At 41.8% G+C, this 12,374-nt stretch overlaps 1 protein-coding gene across 4 annotated transcripts in view; it reads right to left on the reverse strand.

Annotated features, from left to right (window-relative positions):
• The window catches only part of syt1a (synaptotagmin Ia), a 191,750-nt gene that overhangs the window by 104,586 nt on the left and 74,790 nt on the right, over positions 1-12,374 (reverse strand). For all 4 annotated transcript variants that reach the window (XM_047575281.1, XM_047575285.1, XM_047575282.1 and 1 more), the window contains exon 3: positions 4,973-5,034. The gene's annotated coding sequence lies outside the window, so the exon portion shown is untranslated. The remainder of the gene's footprint in view (positions 1-4,972; positions 5,035-12,374) is intronic.

The following is a 12,374-nucleotide window of genomic DNA, read 5'->3' on the forward strand; positions in this document are numbered from 1 at the left end:
TATTTTTGCTCAACCAAAACGAAACTCTAAATGCTGCATACATGCACGAAACCAATTAGGGTCCATCCTCCTTAAATCTATTTTCCCTTAAAATTGCAGACAACTTATAGATGTCATGCTCGTTTAATTCCGCCTCAGTTTTCCGTTGCACCTTCGAGCTCCATGATGAATCGAAACCCCGTCCTCATCTACGGCCGGCGTCGCATTGTTAAACCATCTGACAGTCTGCGAAAAATAATGATCCCACGCCACTGCCGAGTGATGGCAATGCATCAAAGTGACTGAACTAATTCAGTGACTCAGACACACGCTCCTCGTAGGTCCTCCTGTAAAATAAATTGCGCTGACAGGGTCGAGCTGGTTTATTCTTGGGAAAACGAGCAGCAAATAGACGGAGGCAGCGCTATTAGGGTTATATTTGAACAAAAAAAGACCCTAAACTGCAACTGTTTAAAATAATATCTCGGTGTAGGTGTTATCTAATACCTAGTGAACTGACAAAAGTTCATAGATTTCTGCTTAGATCCATGCCATGCTGTGCACAACAATACATGACACATTAAGCAGAATAGAATCTGTCCAGCATCTGTGTTTGGAAGGGGGGGCAGACAGCCATATGTTTCATGGGACTGCACAGGATGATTGATGCCCTTATTGTAAATCTAGTGTGTTAAAATCCCAGACACCCAAGGGTTATCCTTTTCTTTCTTTCTTTCTTTCTTCCCCGTCTTTTATTTCCGACTCCCCGCAGGTACTGAGGGGAAGCGAAAGGGGAAGCGCGGGGGGATTGGCAGCTCTCCAGATGCCGGTGGATCAACATACAGTACATGCATCACGCAGCCGCTACCTTCCAGCCGGCTGGAACATGTGAAGGACGAGAACAGCTGGTGCCACGTTCCCTCTATAGCACCTGATGGGCACGATGCTATCGGCTTGGCAGAATTAGGCCGCCTCACAGAGCAATAATTACAACAAGAGATCTTAATCTCAACCGTGGGAATGAAATCAAAGGAAAGTGTGTGTGTGTGTGTCTGTGTGTGTGTGTGTGATGGGAGGGGGTTTCTCGGATGGAAAAAAATCCCAGTGACACAATCTCTCTCTGAAGTCGCACGGCCGATGCCGCTGATCCCACCTCCTTTTCCTTTCCAACCCCAGGAGTCACCTTGACGGCGTCCTTCACATCCCCCGAACGGGACTGAACACAGCTCATGGTGGTGTTTGCCTAACTCATATTCACCACCAGCTGTGGGTTATGCTCAAAACACAGAGTGTAAATTACACCGATCAGGCATAACATTATGACCACCTTCCTACTATTGTGTAGGACTCGTCTGTGCCTCCAAATCGACTCATCAGAGGATGGAGATGGACCTTCTGAGAGTGTCCTTTGGTGTCTGGAAACAGGATGCCGTTGGTGGGAAGGGTCTTTAGGTACTATAGGTGGAGTGGAGGGGCCTCAGCATTTGTGCATTTGTGTGTGCGTGTATGTGTCAGGCTGCATCCTGCTATGGGATGGTGGTGCCTGGTCTGGTCTGGTCTGGGTGGCTGCTACAAGCCTAACCCTAACCCTAACTTCTCCTGCCATTGCTTTAAATGTTGCACCTCACGGTTGTGCAATTTCCCACAAACCATTGCTGTTTGCAAATTCGGGCTTAAAAAAAGTAATCATGCCAAAAACCCAGCCACACTTGATTGGCACTATTTTTCATCAACATTGATTCGTCTTAATCAAAATCCAGCAGATAATTTGCTCTGGAATTATTTCGCAAATCATGCAACACGTACAGACAAGTGATTCACATGCAATTAGCATGACAGATGGTTTCAACAACACGCCAAATCAATGGACGCCACTGGAAGAGATTTAGCCGCGTGCGAGGAGAGCGGAGGCTTCTGGAAAGCAGTGGGGACGGGTGGGGTAAAGGATATGTGTAACATCTTCATTTAGTCTCTAATTCACTTTAAGCCTCAAAGCCACGTTTATTCTCTGGTTGAACTAAAAGCCTGGAGGCAGTGTAAGTTATAGAGAGGCAGGAGCCCTGGGACTGGGAGTTTAACCTCATCTAACCCAACGGATGCCTGTGAATTGCATTATTTTAGCCAGCCAGCCAGCCCAGGACTACAGAAGTAGAGTCACACTTCTCCCAGTCCATCCGAGCTGCACGCCTCTCATTTCTCCTCCCTCCCTGACTTCCTTTTGCGTCTCCGTGGACGGCACTCTGCCACTTTGGATATGTCACGGGCAATAAGGATGAAAAATTGGACTGCTCTTCGGGGCCCACAGTTGGTGCGCCGGCTCCGGTCCTCCACCTTCACGCGCCTGGAGGAGGCCGGGCTCCACGCTCGCGAAACAAAATAGGATTTAACAAGGCCAGAATCACTCACAATGCCTCAGTAAATAGCCAGTGAACCCTGCCTGAACCGGCACCGCGGGCCGAATACAGACTTTATCATAGAAGCGTGGAGTGAGAGGATGGAGTTTGGCAGAGTAGAGAGGATTGCAACAGGTTGAAATCCTCAGTAAAATAAGAACGTGACAGACATCTATATGGCATGTAAACTTTGGAGTTTGAACTTTTCAAAGCGCCAAAGCAATTAAAACTTTTTCTGCTTCCTTTTTTTTTTTAACTTTCTCTAGAAGATGATCAATTACAAGTGGAATTAGTGTTAGACACAGCATGACAGTAAAGACGCATTTCAAATTTTACGACTGATTAATAACTCTATAATTTACAAACTGTGATTGTTTAAATTCATTCCAAGTAAATTATTATTATTATTATAATTATTATAATTATTCATTCCAATCAATAGCCTAAGAACCAAAGAAGTTTTATTTAATGTCACAGAAAACTAAGAATACATGAAGTTAATGTTTTAAAACAGCCCAAGGACCCCAAACTGATGGAGAAATTAAGTAGGGACCCCCTACCAGTCAGTGTGTAATATGCGGGCTTGTGATTGGCTCAGCAGCGATAGGGGCGGGGCCTACTGTGTACAGGAGGTTTAGATTGACAGGTCTGGGTTAGTGTCGTGCTACTTCTGAAATCTCGCGCTGTTCAGTTCCTGTATCTGACTCCATTTATTCCTAAAATATGTTGGATGCGTGTTAATGTGTATTTAAAGCAATTCAAATTTGAGGAAAAATGTCTAATCAACCAAAGATTTTGCGACCCTCCTACATCCCTCTGCTGGCCCCTTTAGGGTCACGGACCTCCTGTTGAAGACCTAGGTTTTTAAAAAATATTCATCTTTCAACTTGAATTTTTAATAATTTCTGCTTCTCTTTATTACAAATTGCACATTTTTAGACAGTCAATTCAATTTCTATTGGCCCAAAAAGAAAATTGTTGGTTCAAACTACACGGTGCACAGGTGTCATGTTAATATTCATGAGGGCCATGTGTTGACATGGAACAACAAAGTCTGTAATTAGCATGCAGCAAGAGAAAGAGTTGCCAACTTCCGAGACAACGCGTGATTCATCTTGTTTCTTTTTTTTCTTTCTTTCTTTTGCTCCCGATAACACAGCCCATACGCTGACGATGTACCGTTCAGTCGGTGATTCTATTTCCCTCCGAGATAAGGCAGAAACTTACTCAACCGATATATGTATCTGACCCATAAATAATCCATCATCAGAGTACGGAGACATGTGGGTGGCTACCACGCCAGAGGAGAATCTGCATAACCGACAGCTCGCCGGTTTTCCATATGCTGCGTCTAAACTGTGGGTGCATCTACAAATTGGTCCTTCAAGCAGCAGCAAAGTGTCCTTAAAGGTCAAAGCAGACTGGCTAATTTCTATTCATATATTCACAGCCTCCTTTTCAGTTTACAGTGCACTCTGAGTCCAGGAATGCTCCAGTCAAATAAAGTTTTTAATCAACTCACTATATTATGCAAATAAGCAGCTTTGGTAATTCCACCGAAATTACTTTTCCCAAACACATTGTGGATTGTGTAGAAAAGGTTATGACACATCACCGTCCATCACCGCGCCACCACGTCTAATTATATGTAATATAATATTTTAAAACCCCAATGAAGCCGTCCTTTTAATTGCTTTATATTTAGTAGCGGTAACTCACACATTTTACCGTCGCACTGCCGTGTACAGTAAACATGTTCAAGCCTCGGAGGAAAAGAATGGCGTTCCGCAGGGGATGATAAACTTTATGGTTCATTTAATTTATTTAATGAAATGTAAAACACGAACACACGTAACATTTCAACATCACAGAGCAACAACACAACAACAAAATGGGTTTGAATGAATCTTGAATTATCTCCGTGGGGGAAGGAAGATGGAAATGGAAAAAAAAAAACACAACAAGAAATAGATAATCTGAATAGAGCACAAAGGAGACAAAAAACAAACAAACAAAAAAAATAAGAATCCTTAGATAAGTTTGAATTAAATGGGATCCTGAAACCAGTTTGTAATCAGCACACCTCAGACTCTATGCCTTGCCAACTATCTACACCAGAGCCCAGTGCACAGTACCTGCAGCCTGGGGGGCCCCCAGGGAGGCGGCTCCATGTTATTTCTTCAGCCCCAGCTCAGTTGTGAACCCACCTGCCAGGTCTGGCTCTAAGTAGGGACCAAGGTGCCCCCCCTTGTGAGCTCCTACTTGACCAATTCATCTAGATGCTATCAATTGCTCTCAGTCTGGCCCCTCCCCTGAGACCAGTTTGCCTTAGGAGACACATGCGGTACATGTGGACATCTCCACCATGGTAAGGCTTTGCTTCTTGGGGGCATTTCAGGCACTAGAGGAATTAGACATCTGTGCAAATCCGGGAAGACCAAGGAACTCCTAAAGAGCAACTAGAATGTAAAGCAAAGGAGAAGGACGTCTCGAAGTCCACTAAGTTGATGGAAATGGACAGATCAATAAATGGGAGCTCTGCAACCTAAACCTATAGCACTCCATGTGTTTTGACAAGTCAGAAAAGAACAGCAGCTTACCTTTAACTCAACAGATCCGGGTGTAGTATGTCTTTAAAAGCTTCCACCACACTGACTCAGACCTACAGGGGACAGAAAACAAAGAAAAAGACTGTCTGAAAGCATGAATGAGAAACAGCAGTCCATATAAACCCATAATAAAACAGTCATTGAAACAATTCCAGGAAGTACACAGGAAAAAAACATCTTTTATTTATCTTTATTCATGAGTTGTTATTTGGTTCGATAAGTGACGGTGACTAATCCCTGTACTGGAATCGAAAAATCTTTGAGTAAATACACCAAACTGTGGAAAGAAAATACCCACTAGTTAGCCAGTTAGCGCAAAAATATGCAAACCTCTGTTTTGAAAAGATTAAACTGCAGGTACTGAGACAACACACATGCTTTGCATTTGAAATCTTACAACAATCAGATAACGCAATGGGCTCAAACAACCGTATCCAGAAACTACACCCAGATAAACTAAAAAAAAAAAACTCTGCCTGTTGACTGTTCGTCCAGCTCAGTAATTGGTGCATGTTGACGGTGGGGCGGTAGATATCCATTATCAATAGACTGTTTTCACAGGCAATTGGCCTGCGGAGACCATCCATGTGATGGTGAGAGCTAGTACAGAGAGCAGCTGGGGACAGACTCTCAACAGATGCTTCCTGCTATGGAGGTTTCCAGTAAACTCACTACTTCCGTTTACCTACAAGGCTGAGCATGCAACCTAAAGTCTCTTAATCCTAGTTGATTTTATTACCACAATTAATCAAGGAGTAAGACTGTTCACACTTAACTTTTCAAGATGGCAACAATTCCTTAATTTTTTTTGGCATATCCTCTGACAGAACGTTTTTATTGTTGTATATGAAAAGACATTAAAGGACCTGTATGTAGGATGTTCTGCCATCTAGTGGCAAGGTTACAAATTGCAGCTCCTCAATACATTCCATTCCTGCTCATAGATTCCTCTACAGCCTACACACAGGTCCTTTAATGTCTTTTTATATATGACAATATAAATGTTTTGTCAGAGGAGACGCTAAAAAAAATTTTGAAATTTTGAAAAGTAAATCCAAAATTAGGTGTGAACACGATAGCTGTTGTATTGCAGCTCACCGCTGTAAATTATTTAGATTAGATGTTTGTTTCCTGGTTGTGTTTTGGATTAGCTAACTAGGCAGTGGTCTACTTTAACCAGGCGCCCAATAGACACACTCTGTGGACTATGAATGTCAACTGCAAACTTTAGGATTTAGGATTTTTACCAGTGGCGTTGGCAAACTATGCTAAACCAAAACCAGCATGGCTTATATTCAAAAACAAGATGAAACGAGGGCGACTTGACTAGAGGCTTCTTGAAAGCCTCACTCCACTCATTAGTTGAGCTCCCTCAGTTTTAAAAATCTTCAAGAAACCCTACAAGTTCAGTTTCCCTTGTTTCAGTTTTTTGTTTGTAGTATAGTTCATCCTCTGGGCACCATTAGTGTCCATCCAATCAAACCACATTCACTTGTAAGCGATTCAGTTCCACCTCTACCAAAAACTAGCATCCCCGTTCATCCTCCTACCACACGGGGAAATGAAACTACGAGCATCACTCTGTGCTGAGGTGCAGGAATATGGTACAACTACAGATGATTCAAATTTATTCTGTCCTCACCAGTGTGAAAAGGGATGCACGGATTATAAGCCATTACCACTATTTGGTGGACATGTAAAGAAAAAATATCTCCAGGGGCCGGATTCATTCACATTTTAATGTAGCTGTTAGGCCGCATCGGGACACAATACAATGATGGAAAGAGGAAAAAAAAAAGGTAGATAAATTCAATTTTATGCCACACTACACATATTAAAAGTCATTCAAATTATGCTAGTGAGTGATAGTAGTTTGCAATACATTATGCTTTATTTCCATAAAAGTAAAAAAATATATAATACAGCACCATTTTGTGCCTGCTTAATTGGTGTTCACAAGTGCTGGCTCTTTTCATTTTTCCAAATAAACGCCAGGTATTAGGTGTGTATTGGGTACGTATCGACTGCGAGGGTGACACACGCATATTTCCCAGACTTTACAGCCGTTCTCACATGGAAATCAGGGCTGTGCACGAGTCGACGGTGTGTCGTCATTTCAAATGCGCCGCTAAATATGCAAGTATAACAAATAGCATGATCGGAACACAACGAGCATGTCATCACGATTATTAGTCGTATTTGTGGCTCTCGGGGCAGCCATCTGCACGGGTTCTTTGTGAGGCTCCGTAGAACACAGTTCCCCTGTTTCCTGCTGTGTTTTCACATTTTCTCCTCCAATCCTTCTGCTCGTCACTTTCTTTTACAACAAAACGCCGGGATTCATAGTAACAATCCTCCTTCTAAATATCTCTTTGTGCAGAGGTAGTTGTTTCCAATTGACTAAAGCTCTTATCTCCGTCAATCGCGCATAAAACCGACACATTTCAGAGTCTTTTGCACATTAACTTTTAGCGCAGAACGCATAAAAAGGGGTCTATGACCAGCCAAAATGCGGTTTCCGATGTTTGCCTATTTAAAAGGCTGCAGCCATTCAACTACATCCAATTCCGCGTATCGCTCAAATAAATCGCATTCCTTTTTCCCACGGCATATATAGCAAGGCCAACACATGGCGCAATCTCCATGTTCAACAACCTGCGCTGTAGCTTATGTAAGAACGCGATGAGGACACAATCTTTAGATCTGAGTGTAGACTGAGAACCAGTCAAGGGAGTTGGGAAGGGGGGAGTCGGTGGGGGGGGGGGCACTCGACAGGAGAGATATTACCACAGTAATCTACACTGAGAGGGTGAGCTGTAGAGCAAGCTGACCTTGAAGAGTTTAACCTGCCAATCAAAAGAGTGTTTCTCCCCTCTGACAGGCAGCGAGGCAGAAAGCGGAGCCCCAGATATGTCAGCTGGGCCTAGATGTATAAATGATGTGGGGACACAAAAGGAATGTGCGCGCCACTTTTCGCACTTAAGCGATCTGAATCTTCATGCATTTATTTATTTTTTTCTTTACATGAAGTGCGGCTGATCATTAGTTTTGCAGGAGTCGCATCGTGAATCAAATTTGAGTCGGAAAAGGTAAAGGATGGATCAGGCCAAAGGGCAGTGTCATGACAAACCATTCAATGGGTGTCGGGACATTCACTTTTAAGCACAGGGGACCACTTTATCCTTGTTGTGGCAGTATAAATCTCTATTAGAAATTATTTCAAGGCGACCTATAAGACCACTGTCAAGCTTTTCTATTGCTGGCGTGGGTTGTGATAAAAAATAATCATAAATCTTTATTTAAAAAGTGTAAATGTGGCTCATTCTTATTATTTTGACTAATGAACCTAATATCACTGCAACCCCAACAACCAAAAGTATCTCTAATATTATAATAAGACTGTTTTGGTAATGAATGAGTCATATGAATCATCTGTGCTCATCCACCTTTTTCCTGAATTCTGAATGTTACCCATGATTCATAGCAGAAGCTGGTTTTCCATGGTTTATATAGGAGCTGTGAACATCCTAATAAATATCGGCTTTTAGCTACGGTTAGCACAGAAATGGGCAAGTTTGGAGGTGGATACATATCCGTCATTACTCACAGACCGGTTCTATGACTAGAAGCTTCGTCCGGACGTTAGCTACCTCAACATTGTACAGCACAATATTTGCCTCTGAGACCAGAAGCAGAATTTTTAAAATGTAAATGTAGTAAAACTTATGATATTAATGTCCATCTATTTGGGTGAATTTTACACTTCAGGTTATCTGAGATTATGACCTGTTATGAATGACTTTGAGGTGAATTCTCCAGATCTGTGGGATGTTTATCAACGAAGTAGTTTTATAGCCGCCAGTCACACTAGCTTTCATACGTCTCGTCGTAGTTGTTGGCGCTAAAAACAAACTGTTTCCGATAAACTTTTCAGTTGTGACATCCAACAATAGCACAATAGCACAGCTAGTTTTGATTAGCATTGAATAGCAGTAGGACTCTGGAAAACCGTAAGGAAAATTCCATCATGGCAACAGCTTTCTGAAGAAACGTGTGGATGAGAAAGATGTCTCAAAAATCAATGCCTTTGAAGAGCCTGGTGGATATTTCCCATCGTTCCTCAACAACGAGCCCCAGCTCCAATGTGCGTTTCATCTACATGAGGCAAATCTCTATGTGCATAGGTCTCCACCAGGCTGACCATCTGCTCCAGTGGTCAAATAGAGTTAATTCCACTCAGCGGAGTCTGACATTATGCTGCTCTGTAAATGATAACAAAAATCCACTGGAGGATATTTGAAATGCTATATAAATATATATATATTTAAGCTGGAGCAGGCAGAGAGGTTGTGAAATAAGATGTCTGACACTTGTATGATATCAAGACACTGCACGCTGTTCCCTTTCTGCACAGTCCTTGAGATCTTCCTGCAGTTTATTTGCCACACTCTGCCTTTGACCCTCCGCTGTCACCCAGAAGCATTGTTCCGTTGCCCTATAATAAGATTTTTATTCTGCGCTAAGTTTCGGCGACAGAGGCTGAACTTTTAATCTTACAAGTTGACACCAAATAATGGAGTGAGTAAGAGATGAAGGAACAACCAGTAAAGCACTAATTTGAGGCCGATACTTTTTTGTTTTTTAGCATTTTTGGGGCTCCAGACCACAGCAAGACGGAATAATATTATGTTCCCATGTGACCCTTCCCCAACCAGGCATGGTCACAACACCCAGTCAAGATGAACTGGCATTAAGAATTTTTTTTTTCTGCTTCTGTTAAAGTCCACACTCCGTAGTGGTTTTAGTATTGGTGCACGAAGTACTGGGTTATTCTCTCCTGGTTTCAATAGCAGCTCACTGGGAGACAAATTGTGAGCCACACAGATTGGTTTGAATCATAGACTGTATAACAGAAGTCTTCAACATTTTTCAGGCCAAGGCCATAAAACGGATGGAGAGATTAAACAGGGACTAAATGTGTTCTATTTTACATTCACTATTAAGTTATTCCTTTACTAAACTATGTTGGATTCATGTTAATGTGTATTTAAAGAAATTTAAATGTCCCACAGGGCCAAATTACAGAGAAGTTATGGCACCTGGTGGTCGCCATTACGCCACAACCTTTTCTATAGTGTCAAATAACTAACTATACCTAATAAATCTAATCTAATGACTAATTAAACGAAACGTATCCAAAAACATGCGTCAATGGTATATTAACTATCTAAAATAGCTGAAAACGTCAACAGTGTAGTGTTTGTAGTTTGACCCGAGTCTCATCCACCAACATGGAGGAGGAGGTGGAGCTTATGACCTATACTGCAGCCAGACACCAGGGGGAGCTGTACTTGCTTTGGCTTCAGAGTCGTATATTTGACACAGTCTGGTCAACTCAAATCATAGGCGCCATGTTCGATACATCGGAGGGAAGATTCTCCAGTGTAACCCTATGGGGCGGATGTGCTATGTCACCATTAACAGGCCCATAAATGTTACTGCCTTACTTTAAATATCTTAAATGAGCCTGTAAAATGCTTTGTAGCCCAATCACCTCATCAGTAATGGAGCTGTGTTTACCTTCTCCTCACAACAAGAAAAGTTTGAAATTACTCAGAAAAATTATAAATTCTCAGAAATAGTGAACATTAAACTAGTCTTACTGTTATTTAGAAGTATCCTTATAACATTAGCACACTAGCCATAATAACTTATGGTGTATCTGGCTCGAATAACCGGATCTACATTGACATAAATTACATGCACACATGGGTTTTACAGTATATATCATGGTAGTTGCTATTTTTCTAAGCCTTCTAGCATAAGGCTAACGTAAGGCTTGGTTAACTTCAAACTTTATTCATTTTATTCATTAGGTATGACTTTATTTTTCCTATATAAACCCTATTTTCTGATCCTGTGCTGGAGCCCTAGGCTGAGCACTGTGACATATTTTAACTTTTAATCCAACTTTAATTTCTGTTATTGCCACTTGTATCTAACATGGCGCCCATGAAACATGTGACCAGCTCAGAACCAATCAGCATAGAGGGTTAGCTCAGACGGTCCCGTCCCTGGTTGGCTAGACTCTCTCTAATATATGACTCTGCTTGGCTTCACTTTGAGGAGCAGTTTCGAGTCCATATTTATTCAGTCTATGGTTTAAATGGTACACTCACCTCACAGGGAGACCATCACTTCAAATTATACCAGTAACTAAGTGTGTTTTTACTTAAATGTAAGGAACAAGCTAAATGCAATTTCATTTCTTTCGATGCACGTGCAAACATTTTGTTTGTCGGCACTTTCACTCGTGCCTCAGACTATTTTCCCCGAAGCAGCTCACTCTTCATCTCCAGCAGCGTCACACAGATTTGTGTGCACACATGCCACGTCTCCTATGAAGCCATGAATGCAGGGATCACAATATCTGCAGCGTGCGCTGTCCTGCACAGACGCTGCCCTCTGAGCAAACAAGATTACCTTGATGAACAGAGGAAGGCTTGTTTACTTCTTGTGTCAAGGTACTTTGGGGGTGACTCACTGTTGGTGAATAGAAGAAAGTTTGGGAGATGAGAGATGCAGCTCTCAGGTAGCCGCTGTGACCAAAACAAGACTCTGAATCAGAGCTTCTGTAAACCCAGCTCTCAAATAACTACCAATTCTCAGGTTGCTTGTCGGGGGGAGATGGCAAATTGCAAGCCGTTACGAACACTCTGTGCTTTTTTGCAATGTTACGTACAGTATGTTTATTATTATATCTACAATTATGTCGTTCAATTGCCTGCCTGGATGGGGGGAAAAGAAGAGTCTGTCTCTTACAAATGATGTTTATTACCATCTGACATTTTACGAGACGCACACTGTTCAATGCAATAGCTTAGTAAAATATCCTAGCAACGCATGTGCAGGGTTGTGTTATTACTAAAAAAAGAGAAAAGTCTCAAATAGGAGGTAGAGCCGGATATCTGAGCAGCTATTCTATCTTACATAGTTTCCTTTTTTAAAGAATACTTAGTTAATATATGAAACAGCTGGGGAGTGTAGCTTTACTGACTATTTTTAGGCTTGGATGGATACATATCTGGAGCTCGATAGATACTGTAGCAATTAAACCTGGTGTATTTTTAATAATTTAGGACTATTTATTCGTCTCGCTGCAGGATCAGCTCATTGTTGGTTTTGTACAAGACGTATCCATTAATGTAGAAGATTGTGTGTTTCACAGAGACAGCAATGTTTACCTAGCCTTAGCCTTAGCCTCCTGAGACCCTGCGTCCTCATACGGGGACGTTAAGTTGTTAAGACATGAAGTGGACAAGGTTCAAAACCTCACCAAATTTTACAGTTGAAACTTGTTTATTTATGTTTCCTAACTTTTCTAATTTAATAT

The sequence above is a fragment of the Mugil cephalus genome, chromosome 22, assembly GCF_022458985.1.
Source record: "Mugil cephalus isolate CIBA_MC_2020 chromosome 22, CIBA_Mcephalus_1.1, whole genome shotgun sequence".
Lineage (NCBI taxonomy): Eukaryota > Metazoa > Chordata > Actinopteri > Mugiliformes > Mugilidae > Mugil > Mugil cephalus.